The sequence below is a fragment of the Hemiscyllium ocellatum genome, unplaced genomic scaffold (genome assembly GCF_020745735.1).
Source record: "Hemiscyllium ocellatum isolate sHemOce1 unplaced genomic scaffold, sHemOce1.pat.X.cur. scaffold_510_pat_ctg1, whole genome shotgun sequence".
NCBI classification, from domain to species: domain Eukaryota; kingdom Metazoa; phylum Chordata; class Chondrichthyes; order Orectolobiformes; family Hemiscylliidae; genus Hemiscyllium; species Hemiscyllium ocellatum.
In genome coordinates, this window is record NW_026869091.1 from 327303 (window position 1) to 343287 (window position 15985).

A 15985-nucleotide genomic window follows, 5' to 3' on the forward strand; every position below is an offset into this window, starting at 1 on the left:
CACGCCCTCCCCTCCTCTCGCCCTCCCCTCCTCTCGACCTCCCCTCCCCTCCTCTCGACCTCCCTTCCCCTCCTCTCGACCTCCCTTCCCCTCCCGTCCTGTAGCATTCCCCTCCCCTTCCCTCCTGTCGCCCTCCCCTTCCCTCCCCTCTCTCGCTCTCCCCACCCCTCCCCTCTCTCGCCCACCCGACCCTCCCCACCCCTCCCATCTCTCGCCCTCCCAGCCCTCCCCTCCCCTCTCTCGCCCTCCCCTCCCTCACCCTCCCCTCCCCTGTCTCGCTTTCCCAGTCCTCCCTTCCCCTCTCTCGCCCGCCCCTCCCCTCCTCTCACCCTCCCAGCCCTTCCCTCCTCTCCCCTCTCTCGCCCACACGGCCTCCCCTCCCCACCCCCCCCTTGCCCTCCCCTCCCCTCTCTCGCACTCCCGGCCCTACCCTCCCCACCCCGCTCTCGCCCTCCTGGCTGTACCCTCCCCTCTCTCGCCCTCCCAGCCCTCCCCTCCCGTCTCTTGCCCTCCCAGCCCTCCCCTCTCCCCTCTCGCCCTCCTGGTCCTCCCCTCCCGTCTCTAGTCCTCCCGGCCCTCCGCTCCCCTCTCTCTCCCCCTCCCGCACCTCCCCTCCACTCCCCTATATCGCCCTCCCCTCCCCACTCTCGCACTACCCAACCCCTCCCCTCCTCTCGCCCTCCGGGCCCACTCCTCCTCTCCCCTCTCTCACCCTCCCGGCCCTCCCCTCTCTCGCCCTCCCGGCCCTTCCCTACCCTCCCCTCTCTCGCCCTCCCCTCCCCTCTCTCGCCCTCCTCGCCCTCCCCTCCCCTCCCCCCTCTCGCACTACCCTCTCCTCCTCTCCTCTCGCCCTCCCAGCCTTCTCCTCCCCACCCCTCTCTTGCCCTCCCAGCCCTCCCCTCTCTCACCCTCCCGGCCCTTCCCTCCCCTCCAATCTCTCCATCCCCTTCTATCCCCTCTCTCTCACTCCCCGCCGTCCCGGCCCTTCCCCCTCCTCTCCCCTATCTCGCCCTCCCCTCCGCGCGCTCGCTGTCCTGGCCCAGCCCACCCCTCTCTCCCTCTCCTGTCCCTGTCCTCCCATACCCTCTCTCGCCCTCCCCTTTCCTCCTCTTGACCTCCGGGCCCTCCCACCCATCTCTCACCCCTTTCTCCCCTCTCTCGCCCTCCCGGCCGTTTACTCCCCTCCCTCTCTCGCCCTCGGCCCTCACCTCCCCTCTCTCGCCCTCCCGACCCTCCCCTCCCTTCCCCATCTCTCTCGCCCTCGGCCAACCCCCCCCCTCTCTCGCCCTTCCCTCCCTTCCCCCCTTTCTCACCCTCCCCTCCCCTCTCTTGCCCTTCCCTCCACTCCCCTTTCTCGCCCTCTCTTGCCCTCCCCCTCCCTCTCTCCCTCCCCTCTTTCACCCTACCCTCTCTCGCCCTATCTCACACTTTCCCCCCTCTTCTCCCTGCTCCTTCACTCTCTCCACTTTCTCTCACTCTCAACCGCCCTCAATCGGTGTCTCTCTCTCTGCCCACGTCCCTCCGTTTCTCTCTGACTGAATCTCTCTCCCTCCTGTCCCTCCCTCCCTCCCTCTCGGACACACTCTTTCTCCGTGCTCCTTCCCTCTCCCTCTGACCCCGAGACTGGAGGTGGGGTGGGGTTGGTCGTGGGGCTGGGTGTGGTGGGGGGTGGGTGGGGGTGAGATGGGGTAGAGATGGAACTGCTGGACGAGGCAGAGACGGGCAGGACAGAGAGTGTGAGGGTGAGGGGAAAGTGAAGAGTGGAGGCAGGTGGAGAAACCGGGGTTGGGGCGGTTGGTGTGAGAGGGAGAACGAGGGAGAGTGAAAGGGGGAGGTTGTGAGAAAGAGTGAGTGTGCAGGGAGAGAGAGGGAGAAATGTGGAGTAAGAGTGGGGGAGATGAAATGAAGAGGCCAGGTTGGAAAGGGGATGGGGAGGGGGACAGAGGGAGTTAACCCCAGCTCCTGAGCCCAGTGCGCGGTGCCCTCCCCTTCCCTGAGGCCCAGGACTTGGGGCTGAGTCTGTCTCTCTCCAGCTCAGCTTCTCCAACACAAAGACACACAACAACATCGGTCCCTCTGCTGCTCGGCACGCTGTCATCAGCATTTTTATTGGTTACAAATGGAAGTGATGGATACAGTCAGTGGGATGGTGCCTTTTCTCACTGGCCCCTGAGTTGTGAGAAACATTGAAATGTTTCCCTGTAACCCCTCTGTGGGATAAGGATGGACAAACCAGCGCACCCCTCAGTCTGTTACCATAGCGACAGGCTGCCCCATCGCTGAAACACTGAACTGAAATGAGAAAATCCCGGATGGTGTGATTAATGAGGGAATTTGATGGATGGATGGATTTGGGTGAAGGGATATTTCAGCACATTCTTCAGCTGCTGCCTGAACTTAGTCTGGGTCACGGCGTAAATTGCGGTGTTTGTGCAGCAACTGAGGAGCTGCAGCATGAAGCCCAATTCCTGCACAAAGTCATGGAGATACAGAGGGGAATACATTATATCAATTAGCCGGTACCAGATAGAATACAGCATTAACGTTGACCATAACAGGATGAAATTGGCCGAGATCACAAACAGTAAAATGATGGATTTTTTTCGGTTTCTCATTTCAGTGTCAGACTGAGCGTCCCCATTGGTGTGAGCGCGGAGTCTCCTGCGGGCTCTGCTGGTCACTAAAATGTGTCTGACGGTGAGAACATTGAGCAGCAGAATCAGGAGAAATGGGACACCCGGGGTTAGAATGTGGTGGAGGAACTCGATTGTGACCCAGACACTGGAGACTAGAACAGCGTCTGTTACATCACAAAACCAGGGGGAGTTCACCAGCCAATACCGAGCCGTGAGCATAAAATACCAGAAAATGTTCTTTAAACAGCTCAGCACAGTCACTGCTCCCAGAACCACAGCCGCCGTTTTCTCACTGCAATATTTACTTTTCAGCTTCTGGCAACAAATGGCCACAAACCGATCAAAGGTGAAAGTGACGGTGAACCAGACAGAGCAGTCAGTGGCTGCATAAAGCAGGACGGCGTGGATATTACACACGCGGACGGAGTCCCTCAGGAAATAAAACTGTTCCCGATAAACAATGGGGATGTGTCTCAGGATCAGGTCGAGGATAATGACCAGGAGATCCGCCGCTGCCATGGCCCCCAGGTATCGTCTGACACATGGAGACAATCCACAATCTTTATAAAGCAGGACGTAGATGGTCACTACGTTAACTGTGAGGAAGGAAAACAAACCCATTATCCATCAGCCTGGAGGCAAAGGGACCCGTTTGATCAGGGACCCAGTGAGATTTCCAAATGTGTCCCTGTATTCAGGGATTTATTAAAATAATTGGAGCTGGAATAACAAATGGGAAGGTTGGAATTACTGACAAAAATGTGACATAAACCACAAGAAACCCTCCCTCCCCAAACACACAGAGACACATCCATAAGGACAGATGGTTTCTAGAACATTCCCACACACTCGATCACTCGAGAGCAGACACAGGTCACTCCTTCCCAGTTCCTAATACGGAGGGTGGGAGCGTTGCTGTCCTGAAGGATTCTTTCCCAGTTTCCTGAAGACAAACGGAGTTTGGGAATTTCTGTATTTTGGTCTAAATTGTGGTCGATCCTGCGTCGTGGAGAAATGTAAACGCAGGGAAAACGTATTCACCCCTTTAACTGCCTGAGGGGCCTTCGGAACAGTGTCTCCTTCTCCCTGGAACGGGATCTCTTCCCCCGGGATCTTATCGTTTGTTCAATTCACTGACGTCCGGCCGTTCACAAACAAACAATGTCAGGGACAGAACGTTCCGGGGAATGTCAGTTATAGAATGTCAGGGACAGAACGTTCCGGGGAATGTCAGTTATAGAATGTCAGGGACAGAACGTTCCGGGGAATGTCAGTTATAGAATGTCGGGGACAGAACGTTCCGGGGAATGTCAGTTATAGAATGTCGGGGACAGAACGTTCCGGGGAATGGCAGTTATAGAATGTCAGGGACAGAACGTTCCGGGGGAATGTCAGTTATAGAATGTCGGGGACAGAACGTTCCGCGGAATGTCAGTTATAGAATGTCAGGGGCAGAACGTTCCGGGGAATGTCAGTTATAGAATGTCAGGGACAGAACGTTCCGGGGAATGTCAGTTATAGAATGTCGGTGACAGAAATTTCCGGGAAACTCCGTGACCTGTCCATCACCTTTCACCCCTACCCACCAACATGATGTACTGTGCACAGGTTACATATCTGTCCAGCACCGGGAGCTGCACTGACCACATCATTGTATTATCTATAAACCTCAACTAGACAGGCTGACCAGCACAGAGACCTGTGCAGTGATCACCCGTGAATTCATCTGTAACCCAGGAGCAGTTACCCTCCCAGCATGTAGGGCTGTGTACCCCACCCCAGTGCATTGATCTGTAACCCAGGAGCAGTTACCCTCCCAGCATGTAGGGCTGTGTACCCCACCCCAGTGCATTGATCTGTAACCCAGGAGCAGTTACCCTCCCAGCATGTAGGACTGTGTACCCCACCCCAGTGAATTGCTCAGTAACACTGTGTTAGATCCCTGCCCAGTGAGGGGAAACTTGCAGCCCATGCTGGAAGTGACAGGATGTGCAGCTCCCACCCATTTCCAGCTCCATATCCCCATTGTGCTCTGACGGGGGGGTGCTGTGGATGTGAACATCCCTGCCAGAGAGAGATGGCGGGGGAATCAGTTTAAATATCACCACATGGGAGGGGTTTGGGGTATAGACAGAGAGGGGGAGACTGAGAGACAGTGTCATGGATGGATGTGTTCCCAGGTTTCGGAATGCTGAAACGTAGACACTTCGATAACATCCTGTAACATGAGCCAGTCTTCCCAGGAAAGATGGGAAAAAGGGAGATTGGTGTGAGGTCAGATGAAACAACAGCTGCTGTGTGGTTTTGAAATTACGTTTATGTAATTTTAATAAGTGTCTTATTGAAACAGTATATTGCTGTAGAGTTGGAGTATGGTAATAAGCAGTTAGGATAAAGAGGGTCCCAGAGTTGTGAATAGTTGATGTAAAATGTTCACTTTCAGAGTTAAAAAAAAATACATTGATATTTTTTGGGAGTTCTCTATCACTCATATTTCAACAGTTTACAAGGTAAGTTGAGCATTTCTTTATGTTTAGTTTAGTTTAAGTTATCAGATGAGCTTCACGCAGTGTCCTAACAATTGCTGTGTGTGTCTCTGTGTGGGGCAGGTCTGGCAGTCTCTGTGGTGCTGAAAGTGATGCAATGCCTCCCTCTGCTGGCCTCTCCACGCCACTGCACAGGCATTGGCAGAGGGTGAAAACCAACAGAGATTCACTCAGAGAGAGGGAGGGAGAGGGCAGCTGCTCACAGCACCATCCAAACTGATGTCTTATCTATGTACTGATCTAAATGTCCTTTAAAAATTGTAACTGCCCCTATTTTAACCAGTTCCTCTGGAAGTTCATTCCACACACAAGCCAGCTTCTGTCTAAAATAATTACCTCTCCTGACTTTTGTAAATCTTTTTCCTCACGCCTCAAAATATCCCTCAGTTTTGAATCCCCAACTCTAGGGAAAAGACATCAGCCCTACAGCTAATCTGTACCCCTCATCATTTTACAAACCTCTTTAAAGTTACCCCTCCATCTCATACTCTCCAGTGAAAAAAGTCCCAGCCGATTCAGCCTCCCCTTATAGCTCAATCCCTCCATTTCCAGCAACATCCAGGTTAAACTCTTCTGAACCCTCTCCAGCTTAATAACATCAAGGTCAATGATATCAAAGTGAATAGTCAAGGTATTTGCTAAAGGTACGGGGGAGACCAAAACTAGAGGACATAGGCTTAAGGTGAGAGAGTAACATTTAAAAGTGACCTAAGGGGCAGCTTTTTCACCCCGAGGGTGGTGTGCCTATGGAATGAGCGGGCAGGATATCCAGACTGGACACAGTATTCCAGGAGAGGTCTCACCAATGTCCTGTACAACCACAACATGACGTCCCAATTCCGATACTCAAAGGTCTGACCTATGAAGACAAGTGTGTTAAACACCTTCTTAGCCACTTTCTGTATCAGATGCAAATTGTAAAGAATTAAACCTGACAGCCTAGGTCTCTGTACTACAACACCACCAAAAGACCCTACTTTTAATTGTATAGGTCCTGTTGTTGTTTGATTTACCAAATCCAATGCCTGGCATTAATCCAGACTATCCTCCATCTGCCACCCCTCAGCCCAGTGTGTGATATGACTGCCACCTCCCCCTACCCCTTCAATTTTAAAATGCCCACCCCTCTCCAGGAGGCCTGCACACTCTGGCCTTGATTTTCACAAAGACCCTGAGCTTGGGTTGCCTTGTGTGGTTAGAGGGAGGAGGGACAGATTGCAGACACAGTCAGTGGGGAGGAGAGGCTGGACAGTTATCAGCGGCCTGGTATCATTTCATGGTTTTAGGAAGAGGGCAGACACATGTTAGAGGTGGGTAAGATTGATCGGTGTTTTGGGGTCAGAAATTAAGCTCTTCCTTCGCCTCTGGTGTTCAGTAATAAATGTCTATTTGAGACCCATCATTGGGCAGAGTGTTTCTGTGGGATTTCTTTCCCTAATATTGCAGACTACAGATAATAGCGATTAAAGATGTTCATAGTTAATTTCAATATTCAGCACGTACACTCAATATCCTACAGTTGAGACAAATATCTTGCATTTGTTTAATAATACAAAGTGTTTTTTGTAATTCAGTAATAGTAACCTGATTATAATCAATCCACACTGAGCTGGAAGCGGGCACTAAAATATGACCCAAAATCTGGGTATGGTAGTATAGTGGGCAGTGTCCGTGTCTCTGAGCCAGAGCTCTGGGTTTGATTCCAATTCCTGAACTTGTGTGGTAGTGTTCCTAGCTCTGGACCAGAAGGTGTGGATTCATGTCCTGCCTGTTGCAGAGGTATGTCACAGCATGTCATAACAGGCTGATGGACAAACACACAGGAGAATAATGTTACAGCTTTATGGGTATTGGGCAGTGAGGATAGTGTCCCTTCCTCCGGGCACAAAGGTCTAGGTGTAAATCCCACAGAAGTGTCTCCTAATATATCTGAACAAACTGATTAAACTGGTTTTAGAATTGTGACTTGATGGAGAAGGAAGAGGTGTCAGTGTTGCATTTCAGAATTTAGGCCCAGGATGACTGAAAGTACAGCCATTCGTGTAGATTGGAGTCACATTTCGCAGCAGTAAAGGTTTATAAATTCAGAACGGTCATGGATAGGTTGAATAGTCAGGGTTTTTCCCCAGGTTAGGGGCGTCCAAAACTCGACGGCATTGGTGGAAAGTGAGAGGGAAAAGGTTTTGAAGAGGCCTAAAGGGCATCTTTTCACAAAGAGGGTGGTGTGCGTATGGAATGAGCTGCCAGAGAAAGTGGTGGAGGCTGGTACAACTACAGCATGTAAAAGGCATCTGGATGCTGACAGACCTGCCGAGCTTTTCCAGCAATTTCTGTATTTCTTTAAAAAATGCATTCATTTTAACACACGTATTCTGAATAAATTAGACATTTTTATTTCTTAATGAAGCAGGAACATAAAAGCATATCTTCAAATCGACCGAGACCATTTTCTGCTCAGGGTATGGCTCTGTGAATGACAGCAGCAATGATGCACCGACATGGGACAGGGAATGTGATGGAGACATCGTTTGGACAATGTACATGGAATAATATCTGGACAAAGTTCTTTCAAGTTACAATTGCAGAGGTGTGTGTGTGTGTGTGTGTGTGTGTGTGTGTGTGTGTGTGTGTGTGTGTGTGTGTGTGTGTGTGTGTGTGTTATAGAAAGGGAAATATTGATTATATATTTGCAATACAAAAATAGTTTGCCATTCATCTTTCCACCATAGTTGGAGTAACATTGCTCTGGATCATAAACGTGCTATTTGAGCAGATTAAAGATACTAACCTGACTTGTTCCTAAAACTTACCCTGACCCAGTCTGAGACCGATATCATCGGCTATATCACCGACCTGGTTACATTTAACATTTGTTGTGAGCAGTGCAGGAGTGGGACTAGAAAGGAAATAGTGACCCAAAAAGCTGGGGAACTATAGACCGGTGAGCCAGATGTCGGTGATGGGTAAGTTGTTGGAGGGGATCCTGGAGGATAGCATTTACATACATTTGGGAAGGTAAGGGCTGATCAGGATAGACAACGTGGCTTTCTGCATGGGAAATCATGTCTCATTAATTTGGTTGAGTTTATTGAAGAGGTGACAAAGAAGATTGATGAAGGCAGCTTGGTTGACATTGTCTATATGGACTTCAGCAAGGTGTTCATTTAAATAACAAAGAACAAAGAAAATTTCCAGCCCAGGAACAGGCCCTTCGCCCTCCAAGCCTGAGCCGATCCAAATGTACTGTTTAAATCTGTCGGTCAATTCCTAAGTATCTGTATCCCTCTGCTCCCCACCTACTCCTCTGCTCCCCACCTACTCATGCATCTGTCTAGACGCACCTTAAATGAATCTGTCGTGCCTGCCTCTACCACCTCTGCTAGCAACGTGTTCCAAACGCCCACCGCCCTCTGTGTAAAGTACTTACCGTGTGTATCCCCCTTAAACATTCCACCTCTCACTTTGAAAGCATGACTTCTCGCTATTGGATCCTTCACCCTGGGAAAAAGCTTGTCTCTGTCCACCCTCTCTATAACCTTCATGATTTTGCAAACCTCAAACAGGTTCCCCCCCATCTTCTTTTTACTAGTGGAAATAAACCTAAACTACTCAGCCTCTCTTCATAGCTAGTATTTCATTCTGATTGGTAGACAGATTAGTAAGTTTCAGTCACATGGGATACAGAAGAAGCTAATCACAATTGGCTTGAAGGAAGAGGGATATTTTTCAGACTGGAGGCTTGTGAGCAGCAGTGTGCTGTAAGAATCAGGACTGAGTTCACAACATTTCATCATTTATGTAAAGGATTTGGATCTGAATATCGGGGCCAGAGTTAGTAAGTTTACAGACGACATCAGAACGGTGGTGTAGTAGATTATCTCAGAGTACAACAAGACCACAAATAGATGGGACAAAGGGGCAAGGAGTGACAGATGAAGTTTAATTTAGATAAATACGAGGTTTTGCAGTTTGGGAAGGCAAATCAGGGCAGAAGTTATACACTTAATGGTAAGGGCCTGGTGAGTGTTGAGAATCAAACGGACATAGGGCTGCAGGTACATTGTTCCTTGAAAGTGGAGTCGAATGCAGACAGTGCGGTGCAGAACACATTTGGCACATTTGCCTTAATCAGTCAGAGCATTGAGTATAGGAGTTGTGGTGGCATGTTGTATCTGTACAGGATGTTGGTGAGGCCACTTTAAGAATACTGCGTACAACTCGGTTTTCTGCAGAAATGACGTAAACGTGTGTTCCAGGACTGGAGGTTTGAAGTTTAGGGAGAGGTTGATTAGTTTGAGGTGTTTCCCCCTGGAGTGTCAGAGGTTGAGGGGTCACATTATAGAAGTTTATAAAACCAGCAGGGGCATGTATATTCTGAACAGCCACGCTCTGCTCCCCAGGGTAGGGGAGTCCAGAACAGGAGAGTATAGGTTGGAGGGGAGAGGGGGAATGATTTAGAATGGACTGAAGATAAATGTTTCACACACACAGTGGTGTGTGTACAGAAAGTGCTGTCAGAGGAAGTGCTGAAGGCGGTTACAATCACACATTTAAAAAGTATCTGAAAGACGAGGGATATCGGCCAAATGCTGCCAAATGGAATTGGATCAGATTTGATATCTGATCGGACTGAACAGATTGGACTAACGGGTCTGTTTCCATTCTGCATGACACTTTGATTCTATCAGAGGAATGACGAATAATTCTGAATGGACGTTTCAAGTGGGAATTCTCTTCACTGGAAGTTTATCGTGCCTCTATGTTCACATTGATTGAAAGCTGCATTAGGTAAATATTTGACAGAGAAGTGAGTCATGGATAATGGGACACAGACAGGAAAGTGGGGCTGAGGCCACAATCTTAGTGCCTGGTGGACAAGGCTCAAAGTGTCTAATGACCCACTCCTATCCCTCAATCCCATGCTCCTGTGTTCCATTCAGCCCATTAAACCTGTTAGGCAGGAGCATTTAGAGACTACTTACTTCTATAATCTGGTGCACAGAAACAGAGGAGATCATTCGGCCCTTCAAGACTGTCCCACACGCTTTGAGGTGATTTGAGAAATGTAATTGTAAAACCCAGGCTGGGTATGAAAGAAGCCCCTCATCTCTCTGTACAGAACTTCCCCTCTCTGAAACTTGTGCTCTATTTGTTGGTCATGTTGTAGACCCAAATTCACTATGAATACAGCCCCCATACCTCACCCAGCGATTGCTCACAAAATCCTTTTGTCTCTCTGACGACAACATTCAATAACAGAACATTCATGAAAATTATACCCACTAACTTTCTAAGAACAGAATGTGAGAACATCAGACACAGGGACAGGTCATTCACTCCCCACCCCTGCCTTGCCTTTCACTAAGATCATGACTGATCTGCTTTTGGTCTCAAATCCTCTTTCATACCCAATTCTTCATCACCCTCCCCTCTCTGACAGGTCAATCTCCATCTACCTCCTCTTCAAATACATTCAGTCATCTGGCTCCCCGAACACTCTTGAGAAGAGAAATCCTGACATTCAATGCCACCTGTTTGAAGAAAACCCTTGTTGCTCCTATACCATGGCCTATTGATATGAACAAAAGAGATTAACACAAGGGGTCAGGTAAAAATGACTGGCCCTGATATCAAGGCTTCTGTTGACATCAAGGAGCTTAACAAATCTGAACTTAATGGGAATCAGAGAAAAGTCTCCAGTGTTTGGAGTCTAACATGGCACAAAGGAAGATGTTCATCATCTCAGTCTTGGGTCACCTCTGTGGGAGATCCTCAGGGTAGCTTCCTCTTCACAAACATCTTCAGCTGCTTCATCAATGTCTCCCCACTCTCACTCTCCCCACCATAAGATCCAAAGTGGGGATGGTCACTGAGGATTCCACAATGTTCAGAATAATTTGACGCCCCCGTCGGCTCCTGAACCGGTCTGTGTCCATGTGCAGCAAGACATGGACTCCATTGAGGCGTGTGCTTTTAAAGAGTCCGTAGCATTCATACAAAGGTCTGTCTGACACTACACATTGCCACAGTAAACTAAGAGTTCATTCCGCACCTTACACTGGTTTCACAGGAATATGAGGAGGTCGTTCAACCCATTGACACTATTAGAGAAGAACAGGGACAGCTCATTCAGTGCCTCCAACATATTACTCAAGAAGGGAAGGATTCTAGTGTGATGGGCCGCACCAGAGCCCCTCGACAATATTTGAAGGCGGTAGCCTAGACTCTAATGTTTTCTTATTTTAAAGAAAATGTAAAATGGCTGTTCCAGATGCAATGTTTCTGGACAAACAACTCGGTGTGAAGCATAACCCCATTTGCTTAAATACGATAGATGAAATAAAACCAAAGAAAGAAGAATTTAGAATAACGTAATTATATTGGACAAGTTAACAGAACAATAGATCTAGGAACTAATACGAATGAACTGTTCCAATACTGGAAAATCACATGAACACAGCCCTTGGAAAAAAGGAATATTCAGACACTGAATGACACAAATATTTCTACAATTTAGGATTTAAAAACAGCACCAAGAGAAAATTCATAGAGAGTAGCTACCAGGAGACATTCACTAAAACTTTCAACTCGGTGGAGACCCCAATAATTTCTGATGTTACTGAGAAACCGAAACCCAGAAATCCTAATCTGTGAAAGCTGACCACACCCATTCCATCTGCATTAAAATAAACCCAAGGTATCACTAGTTGTTTATTCAAGTGGTCCTAACTAGCCAGCTTGGTAACGGTCATTCAATCTCTCTCTTAAAATAAACCAGAACAAAATAACTTCTTAAAGCTACAGCATCATCACACTAGTCAGCACATCGAGCTGTCATTCAGGAACCAGGGGTAACACAATCAGGCCCTTGGCCCAATCGGACGAGGAAGAAGCCAGTCAGTCCCTTGAGTCACTTATACAGGAACAGTAGGAGGCCATTCCCATCTCAATGCACTGACACAGGGGCAGAATGAGGTAATTGATGCTGATTCCTGATGAACGGCTTATGCTCGAAACGTCGATTCTCCTGCTGTGCTTTTCCAGCAAACCACTGTCTACTCTGATCTTCAGCATCAACAGTCCTCGCTGTCTCCTAATTGATGCTCTAACATGATGAACAAGTGGAGCAGAGGCTGCACAGACAGACTGCTCCACGTTGTTCCTCGTAGTTCTGTCTGTCATGATACACACGTGGGACATTAATGCGGTTTTCTAGTGGTGAGGAGGGAAGCCATATGTCTTGTGTGAAGTCACAAGAAGGCACCTTCCATCTCCGGGAAGCCAGCCTGGTGTTCTCTGTGTAGGGTGGATGCTGATGGGAATGGCTAACTGTTTCAGATGGAAGGTATTGTGGCTGCTGTTGGGGATTGTGAGCAACCTGACGTTCAGTTCGGGTTCACACGCCGACTACACAATAACGTGGGGAGAGTTAATTAAGGCATATAAACTATTAGGAAAGTCACGTTAGACTGATGGATGGACTCTCTAAATTCAAATAATGCTGATCTTGTTCATGTTGATCTTGTCTAGTGCACATCCTGTTCAATGTAACCGTTATGCCTTACTCTGTCCTAGTCTATTTCCACCCTATGATCTGTCTGGCCATGTTTACTATGATCTGCCTCCACTGCTCATAGATAAAGTGTTTCCCTGTACTGAGGTACACGTGACAATAAATCAAACCAATAACTCCTGGGTAAAGTATGGAATTTCTGTTTTGGAAATAAGAGACCAATGCCACTCCTCATGTTTCAGCATCACCATTTTTTCGTCTATCACACTCTACAGGTTAAACACTCAGTTTCCTCACTCTATCCTCATGTTACCATCATCCATGTCTATGGTACGGGAACCATTCCTTGCAAAGGACATCAAATCTGTACAGAATGCTCCAAATGCTCTCTCAGCAAGCTTCTACAACAGCTGAAAGATGGCTTTACTTATGTACTCGAATCATCTTACAATGAAGGACAGCATGCCATTGACTGCGCCCCTTACTTACACAGGGTTTGATTCGGAGCAGTCAGCATAGACAGCATAGATCATGCTTCCCAAATTTCTTAGAGTGCTTTGATGAGGTTTGATAAGTTTCCAAATGGCAGGCTGCTCAGGAAGGTTACAACACGTAGAATGCGTGGGAACTGTCCAATTAGATACACAGTTGGCTTGATGGTAGGAAGAAGTGGGTTTAGTGGAAAGATGTTTGTCAGACTTGAGGCTGGGTGTATTGCTGTTTGGTATCTATGATTTGGTTGAGAATGTACAAGGTTTGATTAATAAGTTTGCAGATGACACTAAAGTAAGTGGGAGCATGATCAGTGAGGAATATTAACAGAAATTGCAGCAGGACCTTAATCAGTTGGGGAAATGGGCTGGGAAATGGAATTTAATATAGAAGCGTGAGGTCTTGCATTTTGGAAATTCAAATCAAGGTAGGAGTTTCATGGTGAATGGGAGGGCCTTAAGGGGTGCAGGGGGCAGAGAGACCTTGGTGCTCAGGTGCACGGTTCCCTGAGAGTGGAGTCACAGGTAGACAGGGCAGTGAAGGAGGCATTTGGCACATTGGCCTTCATCAGGCAGGATATTGAGTATAGAAGATGGGAATTTATGCTGCAGTTATACAGGACTTTGGTAAGGCCGCACTTAGAGTATTGTGTTCAGGTTTGTCACCTTGTTATGTGGTTGATGTTATTGAATTAGAAAGAGTACAGAAGAAATTTACAAGGATGTTGCCAGGACCCAATGGTCTGAGTTATAGGGAGAGGTTGGACAAGATAGGACATTTTCTTTAGCGTGTAGGAGACTGGGGGAGTTGTTATAGAGCTGTATAAAATCACGAGGGGTATAGATAGGGTTAATGGTCTCAGTCTTTTTCCAAGGTGTAGAGAATCGAGGATGAGAGAGGATCAGTTTAACGTTAGAAGGAAAGGAATAAAGGGGAACCTGAGGGGCCACTTCTTTCCACAGAGGCTGGTACGTGGATGAGCTACTCGCAGATGTAGTTGAGGGGGGTAAATTAACAACATTTCAAATGCGTTTGGATAAATATTTGGGTAGGAAAGGACTGGAAGGATATGGGCCAACTGCAGGGAAATGGGGTGAGCGTGGATGGACATTTACAAGGTGGAGTCGAACCACTCTGTTAATTAAAACCAAACACCCAGAAAAGCTCACCTCACCTCGAAATCTGTTAAAATATGAGTGACACAGACCTCCTTTTAAACAGAAATTAACAAGTTAGTTTCTTAACCTTAATAGTGAACACTAAACAACAACTATTTACAAATACAAGTCCGTCTTTTCTTAGCTACTTACTATCTGACTCGAACTCTGTAAAAATATGCTGTTCCAACAACCCACATATTAAACATTACAATCTCAAGACCATACAGTCTCTATCTTCCCCGCTGTCTTCACTCTTTCAGCTGCATCTCCCCGGGTCATTTTTTTTGTTGCAAGTAGGTTTGACATGAACATGTGTCTTTGAGAGAGAGTGTTTGAGATGGTCAGTTAGCACTCCTGCTCTACAGCAGTTGCTCTACTGTTGGATGGCAGCAGCTCTCCCTCCAGTGTTCAACATGCTGGGTTTATATGCTCCCCATGATATAATAATTCTCATAATTTGATTGCTGTCCAGGTGTCGAAACAATAATATTCACATTCTGTTGGCATCTGGTATCCTGAGCGTTATTTAAACTCTTTGGTTACATTTGAATGGCTGTCAAAACAGCAACCAAAACTCAGGAATCCATTTCTCAGCTAATGGTGACATGTGGAACAGTGTGACCTTCAGCTCGCATCTCAAGCTTTAATTTCTATTCAGCAAAACCCGATCTGTCTTAAAGTGTCCATATATGTTTTTGTCTTCATAACATCTCCCCGTTTCAGAAAATAAAATGAACTAGCAGAATGAAAAGATGGCTACATTTGTTTTCCTCTAACTCTTAATCCCAATTTTATGAAATACCAAAGTGTTAATCTCAGTTATATCATTCATATTAATTCTGCACACCAATACAACACTGGAATAAGTCAAATCTTATCTACACTTTTTCCTTTAAATCCACGAAAACACAATCTGCTATCACATTATAGGAGCCACAGTATGTACATTTTGTAAGTTTAAAGTCGGTAAGGTAATACTCCAATGAAATAGTCTCATATTCCGGTCTTTAAATATTCCAAAAAATGCGAGAGATTTGTCGTTGTCCACAACTATCTCCGACAATTTGTTTATCATATACACATTAAAATATTGTCAGGCCAGCGTGGAACTTAATCATTCTTGTTCAATAAGTAACCTATCGGGGTCTCCATTTTAATTTTATGATTTTATCTTTAAGTTAATAACGTTCAACAATATATTCTGATTCATTATCTCTGTGTGTGCATGTGTATGTGTGTGTATATATCTCTGTTGTACGTCCATTAGCCTTTCAGGACGGAACACCTCTGCCTGTTCAGGGTTTTTCTGCACCGTCACATCAAACAGGGTGTCAGTTCACTGAGCATCAACTCATTTGTCTTTTTCGTTCGTTTTTCCTTCCTGCTATAACTTATGACAGTGGGATCTTGTTACTACACCGTCTGGAAAAAATCCTGGGTAATTTTCTTTTAACTCACCAATTCCCTCATCTTCCTTTGGCTTCTCCACCACAAGGGGTGCCTCTCCCACCTCGCCTCCTGCTAAATCGTTCCCAAGAACAAACTCTATTCCTAGAACAGACACTCTGTTACTCACTGTCACTGTTACTTCCCCAATCTTGATTTGGCATTCCAACCTGATGTTACACAAGGGAATGT

At 47.0% G+C, this 15985-nt stretch overlaps 1 long non-coding RNA gene across 1 annotated transcript; it reads left to right on the top strand.

Annotated features, from left to right (window-relative positions):
• The first annotated feature begins 2893 nt into the window (after nucleotides 1-2893).
• Nucleotides 2894-7870, top strand: LOC132813875 (uncharacterized). Its single transcript, XR_009644195.1, has 2 exons — nucleotides 2894-3164; nucleotides 7590-7870. It is a non-coding gene; the product is annotated as an uncharacterized LOC132813875 (long non-coding RNA).
• Nucleotides 7871-15985: the final 8115 nt, after the last annotated feature.